This window comes from Podarcis vaucheri (assembly GCF_965113315.1).
Source record: "Podarcis vaucheri genome assembly, chromosome: 4".
NCBI lineage: Eukaryota > Metazoa > Chordata > Lepidosauria > Squamata > Lacertidae > Podarcis > Podarcis vaucheri.
The window spans coordinates 73694830-73716345 of record NC_138762.1 but is presented as its reverse complement, the minus strand read 5'-3'; the positions used below and the strand labels follow the sequence as shown (position 1 = coordinate 73716345).

The following is a 21516-nucleotide window of genomic DNA, read 5'->3' as shown; positions in this document are numbered from 1 at the left end:
TATCATACTATATCCTGACGGATGCAATCTTCTTTTCAAGTTCTGTTATAAAAAGTCTTAAAATATTTTTCTTCAGATCTTGAAAACAAAGGAAGAAATTTAGAAGAAAATTACATTTATATCTATCAGCACGTGGGAGTGTGCAGCTTTCGGAAAAACGGATATCAAAGAAGAAATATTAGAACAGTTTGGTAGAGACTACAAAGACATTGTTTTATGATTGTTTTGATCTGGACTGAATGTCTATATATAGTTCATTTACTGAGGAAATTTAATGAAGGAACACTCTGCCCAGGTTGAAAGATGCTCAACGGCTACAAGGTAAAATACAAAGGAGTAACCAAATGATTTAGTGGTCAGAGTTTCATTGGAAATCACATGCATGTTCAGTTGCCTGCTGTGGATCACAAATCACAAGAATGGCATTTGGTATATATTCTTAAATCACTAAGCAGCCCCTTTGACCTCACTGGATTGTCTCTGAATGTGAGGAGAATCTGGCCACTTGTGGCAAAGTTCAAGCCTAAAGACTATTTTCACATTGCCAAAATTGAGTCTGACTTAATGCTCTGTGCTTCCCATAAACAAGATGACAGTTAGGTGATGGATTGATGGTTAGGTTCTCTATGGAATTTTCAGGAAGGTCTTTTTACTTCCTGACATGTAGTGATGGATAACTGTTGCTGAAGCATGCACAGGAAAAAAAAATCACATGTCGTCTTCTTATTGAGGTCAAGCATTTTGATGACTTTATGGTTCATAAGACCATAGGAAGGCCCGTCTATTCCAGCATTCTGTTCTCACAGTGGCCATTCAGACACCCATGGAAATTCTGCAAGCAGAATCTGAGCATAATAGCACTCGCCTCAGCTGTGATTCGCAACAACTGATATTCAGAACCATACTGCCTCCAAGGGTAGAGGTAGAACATGGTTTCAGGGAACCGTGAAGCCACTGGAGGGTATGAGTTATCACTGGTTCTTTTGAAGCTGGGCTCATATGAGACATGGCTTCCAGATTTGGTTTAGTACCTAGTATTCTGTTATTGCGTTTTAGTGTGGCTTTATATATTTTCCTTCAAAGCTACATTTACTTACCTGGGAGTAAGCCTCACTGAAGTCAAAGACAATGATTTTTAAGTAGAAATATCTGTCTGTCTGTCTATCTATCTATCTATCTATCTATCTATCTATCTATCTATCTGAGAATGTGCCACTAAGAGTATTTTTCTTGTTTTATTCTTTTAGACTGCAATTTCTAAAGCATTCATTCAAACTAACTAACTAACTAACTAACTAACTATTTTTATACTGCTTTTCTTTAAATTCCCAAAGTGGTCTACAACATACAACAAAATAGCACTGATATCACATGTAGGAACAACTATGTTGTCCTCCAAATTGGTAAGGCACATCTAATGTTAACACGAAACTGATCCTTCATTGTTATTGGCCTGGTCCTGTGGAATGCCCTGCCAATAGATATTCAGCAGGTGACTTCAGTATTAATTTTTAAATGTTTGCTGATAACTTTTCTATGCTGTCTGGCTTATGCAGACTGCACATAAGGTATATTTCTGTCACAGTTAGCTGGTGAACTGTGGTTTGTTTTTCTTTAATGTGGTTTTATACTATAGATATTTGTTATACTCTTCTATTTTTATGAGATTGCAGAACATAAATATTTTGTTAAATAAATGAAGAAATATATTGCAATTAAAACCAACACATATACAATTATGATATTAAAAAACCCAGCAGTAACATACCACAACAAATTTAGAATCAACTGATACTATCAGAAAAGGTTTGCTAAAAAATGAGTTTTCAGAAGGTGCTGAAATATTATCAGTATCAACACCTTTCACAACTCAGAGGTAGTTAGTCCCATAGAGAGGGTGCCACAAAAGAAAAGGCCCTCCTCCTGGTTTCTGCAAGATGGACCTCTGTAGGTGGTAACACATTACAGAGGCCTTCACTTGCTGACCTCAGTGTCTAATCCAGGTGATATGGAAGAAGGTGCTCCCTTAGAGAATCTGGTCCCAAAATAGGACTTTGTAAATCAGTTCAAGAAACTTGAACCTACCTAGGTAGTATATCCCCAGGCAATGCAGCTCCTCACACACATTGTCATCACATGTAAGGTGCTTTAATTACATTCTAGCTACAGCTTTTTGCATTCAATGTATATTCTGAAGCAGCCTCAAATGTCACCCCAGATAGAGTGCACAGGCTTTTACTTTGAACTGGTTAAGTATTTGTTGCTCTGTTTATCTCTTCTGTGGATTTGAAATGCTACAGAATAGTAATAAAGAAATCTATGTGTAAAAGGCAGCTCCCTGCATTCTGTTATGTGCAAGAAACAGACCTAAGGGACCGATCTATGTCTGGATTTGTTTATCTTTAAAGAAAAAAGAAAAAAGGAATCCAGAGAAGGCAGTAAACAGAAAACTCGATGGTATCCCAGTACACAGCTTTTTCCAATTCCTCATAGTATGGTTCATCATTGCTTTGTGTTTACAGTCATGCTAGTGTTTAAACCACACAACAGTCTTCCAGGCCAAACCAATTTGGAACGCATAAAAACTTTGATTATGTTTTCTGAGGCATGGAATTAAATATTAATTGGCAAGAGTCAAACTACAAACCTTCTTCCCACCATGACCATTGTCAACACTGCTTCTTAGATTTCCTCCTGCTTCCTATTTTTAGTGTAGTCTATCATGCAAATAATCTGGCCTCACAATTTGTAGCTATTGTGTCTTGTCTCGTCTTGTCAGCTGATGCAAGAGTGTGGTGTCAACATGACTAACTATGGTAGATTGCAACAATTATGAAGTCAAACCTTATCAATCTTTTAGGCTGAAGATTCCCAGCTTGCATCTCAACTAATATCACTTTTTTGTTTGTGGTGGGCCATGATTTCAAATTCTTGCCCAGCAGGATGTCATTAGCCCACGTTGATGTCCAAAGTACCCTGAGATGAATGATACTACTCTCAGATAGTATAACCATCTTGAATCATGCTGACAGGAGTTGGAGTTGAACAACATATTGAATGCCATGGAGTCCCCATTGCTCTAGAAAGCTGTTACACACACACACACACACACACACACACACACAGCCTGCTGGATCAAGCCAACAGCCCATCTAGTTCAGCATCCTATTCTCACAATGGCCAACCGGATGCCTGGACCTGAGCCCAGCACTCTCCTATCCTGTGGCTTTGAGAACCTGGTGTTCAGAAGCATACTGCCTTTGACAGTGGAGGTAGAATACAGCTACTGTGGTTAGCAGCCATTCATAGTCTTATCCTACATGAATTTGTTTAATCCCCTTGAGGGAGCAAATTCCATGCACTGTGGTAAGAAGTACTTCCTTTTGACTGTCTTGAATCTTCCAACATTCAGCATCATTGGATGCCCAGAAGTGAAACTTTTCTCTACAGTGGTACCTCGGGTTACATATGCTTCAGGTTACAGATGCCCCAGGTTACAGACTCCGCTAACCCAGAAATAGTACCTCGGGTTAAGAACTTTGCTTCAGGATGAGAACAGAAATCGTGCTCTGGTGGTGTGGCAACAGTGGGAGGCCCCATTAGCTAAAGTGGTGCTTCAGGTTAAGAAAAGTTTCAGGTTAAGAACCAACTTCCGGAACAAATTAAGCACTTAACCCGAGGTACCACTGTATATTTTCTCCATGCTAGACATAATTTATAAACTTCTATCATGTCACCTCTTACGAGCCTTTTCGCTAAGCTAAAAAGTCCTAAATGCTGCAAACATTGATCCATCTTCTCTCACATTTTACTTGCCCTTTCCCAACTATACAATATCCTTTTTGAGGTGAGGTGACCAGAATAGTCTACAGTATTCCAAGTGTGGTCACACCATCGAAACAGTTAACAATAGCTCTGTTCAGTCATTTGGTACCAATGAGCACTGGATGTGTAACAGGGCTTCTGGATGGTGTAGCTTGCTACTTCCTAGACACCAATATGCCACTCCCTGATGTGCAATGGTGTCGATTTGAAGGGATCCTAGGTACAAAGGAAACTATTGAGTGAGACACTTGGGTCCACCTAGCTCAGCAGCAACTCCCCAGGGTTTCAGGCAGGGCCTACTTGGAGATGGCAGGGATTAAACGTGGGATCTTATGCATGCAATGCAGTTGTTCTATCTCAGAACTACAACACTTCCCAAACATATGTGTAAGTATATATGGATGTACATGCATTGGGTTCCCTGCACAGGGACACAAACTTGAATCGAAGAGGCCTGATGGCATGTTATATGGACATTTTCCCCATTTATGTGTCGGAGAAGTGAGGCTTCTGCTCTTTGAATGGACAGTCTATCCCTGTGTGGCATTTCAACCTGTCGGCAATTTGTTATACTTAAACTCTCATCCCAATAGAACTCTTCCCTTTGATAGCCTAACAGCCATTGCCTAGGGTGAACTTCATTCTAGTGAAAGGCAGGTTTCTTGTCATGCTGCTACTTGTAGCAATAAGCACTCTTTAGATTTTAACTTCTTTGTTTTGCCCCTAACATTAATGTAACCAGGGCCTCCCTGGGAAATCATAAAGAAGGTATAATTAACATTTCAAAATAATGCCTTGGTAATATTATATATTTATGTTTAATAAACTCTGGAAGTTTAAACAATTTTGTAATAAATACACATTACTGTGTTTCACATTACAGGGCAGAGACGCTAGGCTATAACTATGCAAAGGGGCTTTGTTTTTGTTCCTCTTTAAGCAATCTTGCCAGCTAAGTTGTTGCTAATCCCACTGGAGACTGAGAGCGGCTTCTGACATTCTGAACATGAGACATTGACGTTCTGTGATGTCTCTTCTGCAACCGACTGGTGATCTCGCTTGTTATGTCTGGAAATGATCTCTACAAGAAAATTGCAGAGGCCGAAGTCATGTCTACAGCTCACATACCTCAATGCTCAAAACCTTCAGACATCACATACAAGCCTTGGCCTTGGAATGGAGAAATGAGTGTGGAGATAGTTAGCAGAATTTGCATTGTAACATCCAAAGTAGTAGTGAGAACTGAGAAACAAAGATCTGTACTCACTAAATACATAATCTGGTACCATGCTGGTATGTATTCTACTGCAGTGGGTCATGTTTGAGGCTGCTTTGAAGGCTCAAACTTTGATTTTTTTAAAAATAAAAAATATAGCTGCTAGATTGCTGATAGTTACAGTTGCCTGTAACATCACTTTTGAAACAGCCTACCTGGGTTAACGTAAGTTTCTAAGCATGACTCAGTGTTGGTTTTAATTAGTCCTCTGCCAAAACCTATCCTCTAATTTCTCAAAAGTGTTGCTTCCCTGTGAAAGAGGCTTTATTTTTGTAACTCATGCTCAGAATGCTTTAGAATTTCCTGAGAATGCCTTTAGGATTTGGGGGATGAAAGGTTGAACTGACTTTACTGTTGCAAGGTGGCTATGGATGATGTGTGTTTTCCCCTCTCTCTTTCAGTTTAGCATTTGTGCAGCACTCCTGCAGCCTCCCTGGTTGCTTGCACTTCCTAATCTGAAAAAGTCACATGGGAGGAGTTACTCCATAAATTTCAAGCATGGGAAAGCTGGACAGGCCAGCTACCTTATGCTTGAGATCAGTGCACTTGCTGATGCTGTTTTTATGGGAAGTCCATTCTTTTTAACCTTCAAAGAAAAACTTTCTACATTCATTTATTTAAAAGTAAGAAAGTTTCACTTAAAAGAAAAATAACAACAATCAGCAGCTGAAAATGACATGGATTTTTTATTTTTTTAAAAAAAGTAAAGGCATGCAGCCAGGAAGGCTGCAGAGTGCAGATCACTAGAGAGATTATTTGCAGAATGAAAGAAAGAACGCTTATCTTGGCCACTTTGAAAGCAAGGCAGGCACAAGAAAGCTCTGCACTACCCATGAGAATTTTACCAAAAAAATTCCTCTCCCATTGATAACTTCCAGTGGTAAAGAAACAAAGAAAAGTGGGATAATTTTTCAGCACAGTACTAATTTTAACCTATAAAGCCCAGGTTTTTCAGGGACCATTTGCGTATTCACAGGTCTGAACATGCACTGACATCATCTGAATAAATCCCATTTAAGATGTTCTTATCTGCAAAGGTTAAGCAGGTGGTGATGAGAGATCCGGCCTTCTTGATAGTTGGGCCATGACTCTAGATTGCTATTCTTTAGTAGTAGTAGTAGTAGTAGTAGTAGTAGTAGTAGTAGTAGTATTTATTAAATTTGTATTCACAAAATGTTTAGGGGTATGTGTCCCCCCAGAAAAAAGCACTGATTGATTGGATGAATTAATGAAATAAAAAAGGAGGCCTTTGACCCATCTTTTCCCATTCAAAGCTGCCCACATTATTGCCCACATTTAAACAATGTTATATTATGGTCAGTTTTCCAAATCAAAACAGTGTTACTTTAACTAGAAAACCAGTAACATTTGAGAGGACTGCTACATTCTAGCCGTTCATCCACAAATCTGAAGATGGAATCCCAGTCAGATTTCTTCCTTCATTACCCTGAAACCAGATGGGACTGAGGGCAACTGTTTCACCTCTCCAGGAGTTCATTAAATTAAACCAAATCATTCTAGGGTTTCTATGTCCTGTCTAGAGAGTAAGAGAATTAGAGCCAGAGCTATTCAAAGGATAGGCAGACTAATGAATGCTTGAAAACTCTCCAGAATTCTTGAGAAGAAATATGACTAATTTGTTTCCCTGGGCAAAGAGCCACCATTTTGACAGGAACTTGCCACTTGAGGCAGGTACACTTATCCAGTAGGTGGACAAATTTTCGTCTGCTTGAAAACTAATTACACATCATGAAAAATGCATATAGGGACAAATAGGGATAAACCATAAAGAAATAGTCAGGCTTTTCCTTATAGATAATAAGCATTCACAATTGCTATATTTGAAAACAGAAAATTTCCAAAACACTCTGATGGATGAGAGTGGAACAAGGGGAGTGCAAACTTCTTCCTGCTTTTCTATCACTTCTGGGTTTTGGTTGTTGTTGGTTGCTCTTAATGCTTATTTTACAAAGTTGTAAACCACTTAGAGGGGGTTTTCTTTTCTTTTTACAACCAAGTAGTGCATAATTGTCGTTAAATAAATGAATGAATTTTATTTGGCTGTAACAAAAGCTCACAAGGATTCAAAGCCCTCTTATCTTGAAATTTGACAGCCTGGTGTTATCTTGCAGTTTGATATACAGCGTAGCTCCAAATGAAGATGTAAAAGAGGGGTGGGAAAATGTTTTTCAGCCTTAGGGCCACATTGCCTCATGGGGCCAAATGCCAATGGAGCAACTCTGGCAAAGCTTAGAGGTTTCTAAGCAAACATCACTCCAGGCAAACAAGAGGCATTATCAGTTGAAGGATAAATTTCAGCCAGGCAGAAGTACTCCAAGAGGGCATGGAGCAGGGCCTGCCATGGCTGGCTGGAAAAGTCCAAAGGGCTGCATTTGGCCCTCACCCTGGATACAAAGCAACTTGAAAACCCAAAACCTACATATTATGAAATGGCTTAAACTGGCTACCTTTATTTTGAGGGGAAAACAGCAATATTGCGCCCCCCCCCCATTTCTGGATCAAGAATGCTTTTCAGATCGGCTTGTTGTACATTGAAAGAGAACTATATGAAAATGATTCCTATAAGCAGTGCTTTTTTCTGGAGGTATGTAGGGGTACGCATACCCCTGAACATTTTGTGAATCTAAGTTTGGCCTCATTGAGGGTCAATATTTCAATATGAGTAGGAAAATGAGAGTACCCCCAAACATTTTTTTAAGTGAAAAGGCACTGCCTATAAGATTAGCAAAAAATGTATAGAAACACTACCAATTTATGCTGGAAGTGTAAGGAAAAAGAAGGTACGTTCTACCACATGTGGTGGACATGCAAAATAACAAAAGAATTCTGGGAAATGATATATAATGAATTGAAAAAAATGTTTAAGATAACTTTTGTCAATAAGAAGCTTTCTTATTAGGAATAATAGGAGATGAAATACCAAAGGACTTGAAAAGACTGCTTATGTATGCATTGACAGCTGCAAGAACGCTTTTTTGCCCAGAGATGGAAAGAAGAGAAAGTCCCAACCAAAGAAGAATGGATAACTAAGATGATGGACTATGCCAAAATGGCAAAAATGACTGTGAAGATCAGATACCAGTTTGATAAGAAATTCAGTAAAGAGTTGGAAAATTTTATAGAGTACCCTAAAGATCACTGTAGATATTAAAAACATTAGCAGGTTTGTTATAACACTTATAATGTAATAAGGCTAAAGTTAAAAATGGATATAAAATGAATTTGAAAAATGGAATTAGATGCAGCAGAAAGAACAGATAAATATTGTAAACCAGGGGGTGGGGGTGGGGGGAAGTCCAGGGATTCAAGTAATCTCAGATGTGTAAAAAATTGAAAATGATTTAAATGCATAGAACACTGTTAAAAAATTAAAAATGATTTTTTTAAAAAAAGAATGCTTTTCAGATCAGGTCCCACGTGGCTGCTTTTCCTTCAAAGTATAAGCATCCAATTTAAGCACGGGTTTTTGTTTTTTGTTTTGTTTTTTTAAAAAAGAACAAACAATATCCCAACTGAACAAAATCCTGACTGAATTTTAGAGAAAATCTCACTCACAGTCTTGAGAAACACCTCAGTAGCTTACAGCCAGCACTCATAATATTTTGGAAGTGGTTATGACACCTTTATAACATTTCTTTACAATAAAAAATGCATACAGTTTTGCAATCAAAGCATGCCAAAAGGGAATCACCTGGCTTGGCTGCCTTAAAGCGTAAGCCACAACTTCAATTTGCTTTTATTAAACCACCTCTTTTGCAGTCTATTATGGTAACATTTATAGATCCAAGTCTTGCACATGACTTTGTAGAGTACGTAAGATCCAGAAAACAGGTTTCACAATCCACATTCCATCAAATCCACAAGCACCAGTGGGCATCTTGCTTCTACAATGCAAAAAGGGAAATCAGCATCCATTGTCTTTCAGTAACTGTGATAGCAAGACATTTTATTAATTTATTTAGAACACATGTATCCTGCTTTATAACCCAAAGAGGTTTTCGAAGCAAGTGACAGAAGATTTGTATGGTTCAGTCACATTAAAGTTAAAGAGCCTGTGTGGTGTAGTGGTTAAGAGCGGTAGTCACGTAATCTGGGAAACCGGGTTCGCGTCTCCGCTCCTCCACCTGCAGCTGCTGGGTGACCTTGGGCCAGTCACACTTCTGTGAAGTCTCTCAGCCCCACTCACCTCACAGAGTGTTTGTTGTGGGGGAGGAAGGGAAAGGAGAATGTTAGCCGCTTTGAGACTCCTGAAGGGGAGTGAAAGGCGGGATATCAAATCCAAACTCTTCTTCTTCTTCTTCTTCTTCTACTATCAAGAAATGAAATAACAGATTTCCTACCTTTCTTCCTGGTCTTCCATGGTTTCACTCTTCAGCTACTGTCCGTGAGGCAGCTTTCCTATGAAAGACAAGTATTACACCATTATGATTCTCCTTCCTTCCTTCCTTCCTTCCTTCCTTCCTTCCTTCCTTTCTTTCTTTCTTTCTTTCTTTCTTTCTTTCTTTCTTTCTAAAACATGCTTTCCAGTCACTGTCTTGAACCATGTTGCTAAAATGATGGTTACCAGAATCATGTTTAATCATTTGTGTGTGGATTTTTTAAAATTAAATAATTTATTTAAATAATAATAATAACCAAAGTCATAAAATGATGTGTACCATAAGTGTTACAGTGGACATGTGCTGAGCTGTGATAACTTTATGCCTCTGTCCACTTCATCCCCACCCATCCTAATCTTTTTAAAAAAGATTACAGTATAGTCCTACAGGCAGCTCCACCTCTGGCAATTGAAGTCACATTTCTGTTCTGGAAAAAGACAGACTTTCTGCAGTTTGAAAAAGGAAAGACAGAAGATGTCACATGGATCTCAATTTGTTTTATGAGAGTGGCATGGCCCAATTGCAATGTGAGGTCTCTTGAATCATGAGGGTGCCCAGCCCCAACTCTGTTTTAAACATTTTCATTCATCCTTTTGCAAAACCATCAAACAAGCTCCTACAGAACACTCTTCTCTCTGGCTGAGTAATAGTCCTGAGAGAAGCAGTGTTATTTCATTCCGGAAAGAAGCCCTAACGTCCCTACAAATACAATAGAAAAGGGCTAATTGTATCCTCCCTGAAACATCTGCAAAAATGCCTTTCTTGAGGCAAAAAGAGAGAGACTGATAAGATTTTAGTAGCAGGAGGGAAAGAAGTGAAGCAAAGGTTTGTTCTGCAGCTTCCATGCCAGCTGGCACCACATCAAGGCCAAAACATTACTCGGTGTAGTACTCTTTAATCACCTTTCACCATAGTTGCTGTAGCTGTTTGTCCTGAAAGGCAATCACCTCCTTAGTCAGGACTCTATTAAGGGAAACCAACAAAATCACCTCTTTGCACATGGCATTGGAGACTGTGCGGAATATATGCTGTATAAGCAGCACAAGACATTACCATTCACTCAACCCAGATTCCTCTGGAGGTCTATTTGCACCGCATTTACAATTGCACCTCAGCAAGGAGGTTCAGCTTTACTTCTTTGAATGAGTAAAAGTGAAGAAAAGTGCTTTTGTAGGGAGCTGACATATAGTAGACAGAAATCCCCAGTTTAGGGGATTAGGTTAAACACTTTAGCAAGCCCACATGGCTCACAGAGACTCCATCATGTATCTAGAACAATAGCCTGGCTTTCTGAGGTGAGCATAGAAGTGACCCCACAGTATTTTCCCTTCTCTTCAGAGACACTACATATTCCCATCCATCTTCTGTGGTATTGATCTGGGAACAGTGGGAAACGGCCATTCAGGCATGCTTTGGGGTAAAGAAACAAGTCTTATGCAGTAAATCTAATGGCATGTCTACATATCAACTCTAACCCCTTCAGATTAATCTCATACTGTCCCAATCCTGTGACAGAACTTAGTGCAGGAGCCAAAGTGGGTTGACAGCTTTCGAGAGCTATCCTCTGGGCCACAGGTGATAGCGGTGGATCAAAATCAAGACATTGCTAACATTTCAGGATAGGTTAATGTTCCAGGTCTTATGTGATGATTATAACTCAGCAGCAACCATATCTCTAGATAGCTCACTGGTTCCATACTGAGAGCCTGTTAGCTAGGGACAGAAACCAGAGGGATAAACCTGTTAACTTTAAAAAGGAGTGCTTGTTTGCCCTGTACTCATAATTATAGTACTGCTTGGACAGTAGACCTAAGGAAAGGGACTGAGGGGGTGTGAGAAAAGTTGAGCAATGTAGAATATGGTTTCCAATTGGAAGGACTCCCTAGATATTTGTCTCACACCAGCAGGAAGTCAAACAACTCAATGGGTCTATAAGTGACCTGGGGGGAAAGGAGGCGCAGGGAAATTTTCTCAGGAAAACATCCAGCCTGAATGAACACAGACAAAGGACAGTAATACATTTCAGAAACAATATGTTTCAAGGCTCGGTTTGGTATTTGTCCTTACTGTGTCCAGCACCATTCACACAGACTGGCCTGAAGGAAAATAATTCCTGATTAAATTAGCAGTCAGACAGTTTTTTGTACAGGCATGGGTAGCCAATATTTGGTAAAGCTCTGCTTCTAACAATATGTTTAGGAAATTAATTGAATGGAAATGGCACAGTGTTACTGTTTTTAAGTTGGCAGGACATTTAATTCATCCATTCATTCGACTAAACCCTTTTTTATAAAGAAATCGAGGACAGATATCTGAAGATGCACAAGGAAAGTGAATTATAGCTGTGGACCTCAGAACATAATGTTTATCTTTTATCATTAACCATGGTGAAGTATGAACATGTGAGCATGCTTGTACTCGATAGCAAAAATTGTGACAGTTTTCCCTTCTCCCTCAGTTCTGTTGTGCTTCCAGGAACTAAGCTATGGTTTGGTTTAATATTGCATCGAACCCAGGCTCATGGTTTGTAGCCTTTAGAGCAGTAAACTAAGGACAAAACTAAGCTCATAATATGTCTTGAGCGAGAGAACCCATGAGCCTGGTTTCAGGCATAACACAAAGCCAAATCATCTTAGCTCTGAGTAGGAAAACAGCCACAAGACTGGGGAGGAGTGAAATGGCCACAATTTTTGCTGTAAGAACCTGCACATTCCCACATTCACACTTAGCCATGATTTGGTTTAGCATTGTATGTGAACCAGGCCATGGCTTCATAGAAGAATTGTGTTCCACATAAGATCAAATGTAATCATAGAAGAATTGTGTTCCGTATCAGATCAAATGTAATCATATGCAGTTCCACAAAGCTTTTTTTTTTACTAGGGAAAAAAATCTGGTAGAAATGTCCTGTCTTTTTATAAATAACCCATGCTAAATTATATAAGTTAGAAAATCTTGCTATACTCTAAAGATTAGTCCACACTGTTTTATTCTTCATGTTGTTTTAGACTTCAGATGTGTTGATAAATTAATTTTAAATGTGTTTTATGTTTGTTTCATTCTTTTAATTATCATGGATGCAGCTCTGAGGCCATTTATGGTCGAAATTTGGCTTCTAAATAACCTTAAGTATAAATAAATAAACTACTATACAATACATTACTAAGAAGCAAAAATGGGGGTGGGGTGGGGGGAATGGACAAATGACTTCCAAGTAAAATCCAGAAATCTCACCTCAGACATTAAAGTGGAAACAGGAGTCGAGGAAACATGAATCAACGTTCCTTTCCCCCCTTCTTTTAAGGATAATGGGTCTTGACTTCACCTATTATTGGAAATGGGATCAGGCTGGACAGGTGATGTTTCCAGATTGCCCATTTTATGAGCAGAATGATTCTATTGCCTAGACATCTTGCCTCAGAAACTGGGCCTAGAGAGCTTAAACACACCCTTCCTTAAAGCATAGCTAGGGCCTCTCAACCATGCGCTCAGTGTTATCCTTTCAAGAAATGGAAGAGAGCAGAAAAAGCCACTTACCTCATCCAAGTGATACTCTATGAGTGCCAATTTGTATCAGCCTCTCAGCAACAGTGTAACATTCAAAAACTGGAAAGAGCTTTCTCCTCCTCCTCCTCCTTTTAAACAACTATCCAATATAATAGGGAATCTCAAAAAAAGTAGGATCTTCATGGTTGCTATTGCAATACGCCCTTGTATGTATCTTGCCCTGAGCTTCCTATGCTACCATTGCGGGTAATTATACTGCAAAAAGTTGTCGTAAATGGTTTCAGGGATGGTGAAGGAAAGCAGGATGGTGTGGTTAGTTCAGATACTAGAATCCCACAAACACACAGAGAGATCATGGTTTGTGCCAGAGGAAAACCTTTTCTAGCTCTAAGGACCACATTCCATTCAGATCAACCTTCTGAGGGCCACATGCTAGTGAAGAGTGGGGCCACAGGCAAAAGTGGGAAGATCAATGAATGTACCTTTGTACAGTACAATAGTTTCTGCTCACTTATGCAAGGAGCATAAATGGCCCATTCCAGTCAGGCAAAAATGCTTGATGCCGGGCTTGGGAGGGTTGTGGGCCTAAGGAGACTTCTAGGGACTGAATAGTGAAACCTGGAAGGCATTTGGCCCCTGGGCTTGAAATCTCCCTTTTCTGTCATAGAACATGAAGCAGTTAATGATTTGGACTGAAATGAATGGAAGAATTGGATTTCCTTTGAATTTTTCATTCTGAAACTGGGACACACACCAGTTTTGCATATATTGCTAAAACATTTCCATTACAGCCTGAAGAAAAAAAATAGCTGTCTGGATTTTCCTTCTTAAAGTATGGTGTAGATTTAAGCTTAGACATTTGTGAGCTGCTATGACCATGCGGGAACCTAGAAAGGGTTCTTAATACATTTCTTATTAGACAGCTACAGTTTTATAAGTATCATTACCCTACGGCTGGAATCAATACTGGGCAAAAATCTGTACACATTGTATTTCACGTATATGTGGCTTGGCTCTGCCACAAAAAAAAGTGAGCTCAGACCTATTGAACCCAGACATATGTGGCTTTTCCTTTTGCACATTATGCATATGGAGGGATGTGCATTGCCAGCATTTAAAAGGAAAGTGTTGTTGTTTTTCCTCAACCAGCAGCAAATGGAAAGTACAGAACACTTGCATTTGCCATTCAAATAGTTTACACGTGTCTAGTGTTATTGCTCTGCTCGAGGTCTTGATTTAATTAAAAGCTACATTTGGTGGTGTGAAGAGAAAATTGTATTGCCTCAGGAAACAGAAAGAATAATAATGATAAACCTTTCATGGATTCAGACTCTGAGAGGTGGAAATGCAAGGTGGTCTGAAAATAAATTATGTAGACTAGATATGCAATGTATGTTTTGCACCAACAGAAATATTTTGGGTTTGGTGATTCTTGACTGATAACACAGTTTTTCTTGTTATAAGTTTGCATTTTTATTGTAATTCTCATGCAGAGTTATGATAGAACAGCAGCACACAATGTCTTCAGAAATATCAGTCAATATAACTGCAGTTATGAGCATTTGGGAACTTCCACAAAGCCATTTATCACTGCATCAGCACAGTGACATCCTTACCAAAGTGCTGCCACTTATTATTTGCCCAAATAATCCAGATTTCCCATTTCCACAGAAAAGCCAATAAAGAAAGAAAGAAACCTGTGGAAATGGTGAATCTAGATTAAATTTAGGGCAGGAGGCAAAATATGGAATGCATTTTGATGAGGGTGATACCATGCGGATTCTGACCTGAGAAAAACTGGCATACAGTATATGAGTTGCATTGAGTCCAGAGTAAACTGCTCTGTAAAAGCGCCTTATGACAAGACAGAGAATATTAGAAATTCTATTTTCATATTTTGCTGCTCCTCTGCACCCCCTTCCCATCCAGGTAAGCTACAGTGCCACCAGTTTTGGGAAGGCAGCTCAGTAGCTCTGCCCCACCATCCCAGCTGCTACAGAATCTATGCATGCTAGTGGACTTGGTCACACACCAACATTTTATTTGCTCATTTGTGAACATGGATGTGTCAATAATGAGCAAAATTTTGACTTGTGTATGTGGTGATTGACTGGAGGGGGGGGGACTTTTGTTGCAAGTACAGTCCACGGTACTGTTTGAAGGCACAGGGGGCCAGAACCCTGCTTGAGATAAGCAGATCTGATCTGGTCTGTTCTTACATGGAAAGCCATCTGAGAATGACATGTTTACCACTTTGGGTTCCACGTTGGAAGAAAGAGTGTGTGTGTGTGTGTGTGTTATTGCAAACGAAGAAAGAAAGTGGTCAGCAAGGAAGAGAGTAAACCACTAGTGGATGACCTGCTCACCTGACCTCTGGTTGGTCACATCACTGCTGCTTACTGGGAGGGTGAAGGGAGAAGTTTTGATGAGGTCAGGGCAATGCAAACACACCAGCAAGAGCACTGGATTTTCTCAGCCGGTGAGTTTGCACCATGCCAACCTCAACACTGCTTCTCCCTTCACTGTATATCTTCTTGTGAGCAGTGACATGACTATCCATAGGTTAGGTAAGCAGAATCACCTGACCATGTCATCTACTACTAGAGTAAGCATATGGACCAACCCAGAGTCTTTCATTCCTAGGAGTTTTGTTGGGACAGTAAGGAAACTACTATTTGTCTGACCTGTGCTCTAATGGTAACATGATTAATTACTTCTGTTGGACCATCTGGCCCCACTGGCTCTTTCTCTGCTGTAAATGATCTATGAAATTGTTTTAGATAAAAATATTAATACTCTGCATCTGACAATAGCAGAATATCCTTCTGATGAATAGCAGAATATACCATATAGCTGTTTGAAGTGAGACTCCATGGTTCCATGTGCATAAAACCACTTTTCCCCAACTGTTTTCCCACATAATTTCTGTAATTCAGTTAGATACAATCTTATCATTTCCTCAAAGTGTCTAAACAATGCCTGCATCATGCAGACTCCAGCATTTTAACACACATTGCATATATATTGCATTACCTAAAACCCATTGTTGAGCATTTTGGCAATACTACTCCAGTGTGTTTTCTGGGCTTGATATCACTGCATCTGGTTAGTGTCTAAGCCAAGCAATCTTCATACCCTTGAGACCAGTTGTTATTACCGCAATAGTAAAGCAGAGTATGATTTCCTATGTCAGAAAAAAAATATCTTAATACCTTTTGTTACCATATGTGTTTAATCGTGAGTAGAACAAAGTGCGTTTGTGGAATCATGGCTGTACTTTGAAGACTCAGAGGTAATGTAAAAATTTTTTCAAGACCATCTGTGTTCCTTGTGTAAGCTCCAGTTTGCTGTTGAATCCATTTCTCTTCACCAATACTCTTCCATGAAATAGATTGACAGCACAATTTACTACTCAGCTAAAATACTTGGAGTTAAGAATGTAGAGTTTCACCAATGTCAATGGGACCGAAAAGTAATTCACATGGGATCAGATCCCAAATTTTTGAAAGACAGTTTATGACATAGCCTAGCAAACTTGCCACAGTGGCACAGCAGTTGAGTTACAGTGCTTTCAGTTTGTACTATGGGTCTGTGAGATAAATATCTCACTCATCCATAACAAGGGCTGGCAGGGAACAATATCATTAACTGACAACAACAGCGAGCCCAGCAATACCTATTGGGGAAAGGGAGGAGCAACCACGAACCCAACTGAGAATCAGAATTTCATGTGAGAGGATTGTGTCCTCAGTTCATTCTGTCTGCTGCACTTACCCATCCTCATCTGGGAATGTCAGAAATCTGAAATTACATGCCCCAAATCTCTCCCTCCCCCTATATTTTCCCAGTTCTTAGAATGCCCTTGAGACAGTCCACAAATAAATGGCTTAAAAGAAGTAGGTGAGGAAGGGGAAAGGAAAGGAAGCAAATTCAGGTACTGTAGAGAAGAGGAGACATATGGTCCAAACTGATGGAAGGAGTCTGGCTGACTCACTTTTCCTTCTGTTGCAGTCAGGTGGAATGGCTGTGGGTGGGGAACAGTCAAATGACATCTTGTTTATTAGATGAATTTATATCGCCACCCCATAATATATTTTCTCTGGGCATCTCACAAAACAAAAAGAATTAAAACATAATATAAAGCAATAAAATGATTAAGAACCAAAAATACAGATGATATATTAATCATGCAAAATATGGCAATGTTAATGAGAGTACATGAAGCTACAATCCAAACCCCCTTTGCACAAAAGTGGCCCTGTGCCAAGCCCTGCCAGCCTCCACAGGCCTCCGCTTGCAGGAAGCCTCAAAACAGGAAGTACTGGGGTAGGGAGAGATTAAGCTGGCTTTGGGAGCCATCGGTATCTTAGCTGCCTCCACTGCTGTCACTTGATGGCGTCAGGTCTGAGCTAGGTGCAATCGCTGCACCAGCTCTGTGCTGGCACAGCAGTTTGCTTCCACTCACTTCCCACCCTGGCCAGGGTGAGCAATGGGTTGGCAGGTGCAGCAGTGGTTCAACCTTGCCCTGCCACCATTCGGCTGTCTTTGGATTGTCTCATCAATATACCGTATTTTTCGCTCCATAAGGTGCACCTGACCATAAGGCACCCCTGCTTTTTTTGGGGGGGGAATTCAAGAAAAAAAATATATGGTTCTTGGGGGCTTTTGCGGGAGCTGGGGGAAGTGAGAGAGCCTCGCTCTGTCCTTTCCCCCACCTCCCACAAAAGCCAGGGATAGCCGCACGAAGCCTCCCCAGAGCAGCGGGATGAAGGCTCCCCGCTGCCCTGCGGAGGCTTCGCAGGCTACCCCAGAGCTGCTCGACCCAAAGAGCTGGTCGGGGAGCAGCGGAAAGGCTGCACGCAGCCTTCCCGCTGCTCCCCGGGGCTGGCAGTGGGGGAAGCGTTGTTTCCCCCCACCACCAGCCCCAAAGAGCAGGTCGGGGAGCAGCGGGAAGGCTGCGCGCAGCCTTTCCGCTGCTCCCCACACTTGCCGGGTCTGGCGAGCGAAGCCCGGGTCCCACCCCCCAGCCCCAGGGACCACACATTCGCTCCATAAGACACACAGACATTTCCCCTTAGACATTTCCCCTTAGAGGAAAAAAGTGTGTTTTATGGAGCGAAAAATACGGTATTACTTATAAGAGTAATCATGATTGTTATGGTAATCTGCATGGTATAGTAGTCCAGATGTCACAGGCTGGCAAAAAGACAGATGATGATGAAGATGGTGGTGATACTTTATTTATACCCCACACATCTGGCTGCATTTCCCCAGCCATTCTGGGCGGCTTCCAGCAAAATATTATACAATAATTCATCAAATATTAAAAACTTCCCCAAACAGGGCAGCCTTCAGATCACTTCCAAATGTGTAATTTGACCCTGAAAGTAGCAAGTGTACCCTGCAAATTAGTCACTGGGGGAGTGGGGGGATACAAGTAAAAGCTTGGAGATTTCATAGCCTCTTCTTTCTTCTGCTTCTGCTTGTCAGCCCTGAGAATGCTTGGCGATTTAATTTAATACTAACTTGCAGCAGAAAACAAGCTGAGATCTTGAAAAGAAGTGCCAAGTACCTAATGTTTCCTTAAGCTGAAGGATTAGGCTTTCCCCGATCATCTAAAGATAACATGACACCTTTCAGAACACCACAGTGATTAAAATAACTTTATACACTTCACTGGGCATTTCCCCTGCTTCTTAACAATGGGAGCAATCTCAAAATCACTATACTGTAAAAAAGAAAAACATAAAACTTCGGAACCCCAAAAGTGTTATGTACACACATAAGAATGGTCAGAGCTCTACTACTATTGTTTACATCACCATAGTTCAGTTTACTTTACAGATATGCAAGAGTTCATGAAGAGAGCAAGTGAGCGGTGTGGCCTAGAGATAGGAAATATGGCTCCAATTCAAGGGTCATGGATAGAAAGTCCTAAGCTTTATCTGTACTCCATTCTGTACTCTCTGGAGGAACAGGAGAATCCACAGAACAAGACCTGCAGGGGGAAGGAGAGGGATGGTCATTCTATCTGGCATGCAGAACGGAAACAATTGTATTATCACAAAGCTGAATTCCACCCATATATACCAATTACTCAGCACTGAGTGAAATTGATTTTAAAGAATTAAAATGACTAGCTCAATAAGAGAGGAAGTCCAGCCACATTGAACTCAAAATGGTCAAATGAAACTGAGAGCTGTTTCTTGGGGGGATGATAAATTCTTGGAAGAAGGGCTTAGTAAGGCTTACACAATAAGCTAACGCAATAGGTGTCAACTATGGTGAAGACAGAGATAGCTCCAGTCACAGGTTCTTAAATAACACCGGGCAGCATTTGCCCTTGACTATTTAAAGTTTCTCAACAATATATAGGGATGTGGGTGGCGCTGTGGGTAAAACCTCAGCGCCTAGGACTTGCCGATCGCATGGTCAGCAGTTCGAATCCCCGTGGCGGGGTGCGCTCCCGTTGCTCGGTCCCAGCACCTGCCAACCTAGCAGTTTGAAAGCACCCCCAGGTGCAAGCAGATAAATAGGGGCCGCTTACTAGCAGGAAGGTAAACGGCGTTTCTGTGTGCTGCTCTGGTGCCGGTTCGCTGGAGCAGCTTTGTCACGCTGGCCACGTGACCTGGAAGTGTCTGCGGACAGCGCTGGCTCTAGAGTGAGATGAGCTCACAACCCTAGAGTCTGTCAAGACTGGCCCGTACGGGCAGGGGTACCTTTACATTTACAACAATATATATATATATATAGCCTTCCATGAACAGTATTCTTGTCATCAGCTGCTTGCTTGTCTTACCTCCCAGTCTGTTTTTTGATCCCCTTTAAATATACTGCTGGTAACTCCTGTCTGGGATTGTTGGCTAATGTTTTTATAATCAAGCATCCTGAATAGATTGAATTCCAGACATCCTGTAAGTGTGGGGGAATCCAAAAGCACTTCACCAAAATAGAGCTACTGTGAAGCCTCCAGTTTGATTTGTTGTTCACGTATAATAAAGAGATGGAGGTGCCAGAAGAGCATATTTCTTCTTTCTTTTTATTTTGTTTGATAAAGAATTAAATAAGGCCGATGGAGTAATTCATCCCAGATGGAAGATTTTCCAAATTTAAGTTAATTACTGAGTGTGGCAGTCCTAAATATGGGCACTTAAGCACAGGCATGATGAGATTTTGTTATCTCATTCAACTTCATGTTAATTTCCCATCCTAAATTGCCTTATACTGCACGAAGGCCCATCCAGGTTGTTAGTCTTTTCTGTAACATGATACTAGTGTTCCCCGTTAAAGGAGTTTTTGAGGGGAGGCTTTGACCGTACGCCAAGAGGTTGTCATTGCTCTCCCCTGCGATGACAGCTTAACAGGGGCAGCTATCTCTGCTTGAATGTATGTTCTCCAGAGCCGGCCCATCCCCCCCCCACACTGGATAACCCTGATGTTCCCTAGATCCCCATCTGGGGACTGGGAGGGATAAACACCCAATGCCTGAGCCAAGGTCTACCCACATCTGAAACATAATAAAGTTGTGGCCAATTTAATCCCATAGCACATTGTCTTGAGTCATTATTCCACATGAGGGGGGCCGCCCAGGGTTTGGGGGACTCTGCCTGTCCACACAATTCCACTTTATTAGTTGTTGTGCAATGCTTCCCCAGTGCTCTTGCATTATTGAGATCTGGAAGGATACTCTTGCACTATAGCATGATGAAAGTGGGACAAAAATAATAATAAACCAGGACATTTGTAGTATAAAAAGTTGGAGGATTTCAGCCTGGGTATCAAACATGCATGAACTGGAAGCCAATTAGTATGTCTGCCACCTTTGGCAGGATCATGTAGAAGGACCCCAAGACATCATGATCATGAATAATCTTGAATGCACAATGAAAAAGAGAGCTTGAACATGGGGCCTTTTGCAAGGCATAATGTTCTACCTCCTGAGCTAGGGTTCTTCCAAAACTTGTGTGTGTGCTAGCTCAGATTGATTTAGGTTAGGCTATAAACAAGTTATTTTCAGAAAAGACAAGAAACTTTCTGCGATTGTAAAACATAAAATATGCTAGTTAACCATCTGGCTAGGTATCCCACTTCTCCTGCCTCAAATACTGGCAGATCATTCAGCATCTCTGCAACTTTTCACATTTACAAGGTATAATATTCACTGAGTCTCACATGCAAGAAACGGAGACACGATGAGTCTGGCCAAATTGTCAGCCCCTTGCATTGTAAGGGAAGAAGCTCTGAATCTTTATGTTAATTGTCAGCTGCTTCATTCCTGAAACCAGACGCTGTAAATCTATCATCTAATTGACTGCTCTGATTAAAAGTTTTCTAGACAAAGCCAGTAGGTATTCATTTGAGTCGGTTAGTCTCCTCTTTTAATCTTAACATCTGAGAAAGTAGCACATTAAAAAAAACAATGCTTATTACAATGCCTAAACTTCTTAGAAGTCAGGTTGACCAGTGTGAAAGTTCTTCTTCTGACATTAACCTTAGCATTGTAAGCAT

General features: G+C 40.7%; 1 long non-coding RNA gene across 1 annotated transcript; it reads right to left on the bottom strand.

Annotated features, from left to right (window-relative positions):
- Window positions 1-8722: 8722 nt before the first annotated feature.
- On the bottom strand, window positions 8723-16159 carry LOC309530947. Its single transcript, XR_014218984.1, has 3 exons — window positions 16042-16159; window positions 9463-9520; window positions 8723-9006 (listed from the first exon to the last, which is right to left on the bottom strand). It is a non-coding gene; the product is annotated as an uncharacterized lncRNA (long non-coding RNA).
- Window positions 16160-21516: the final 5357 nt, after the last annotated feature.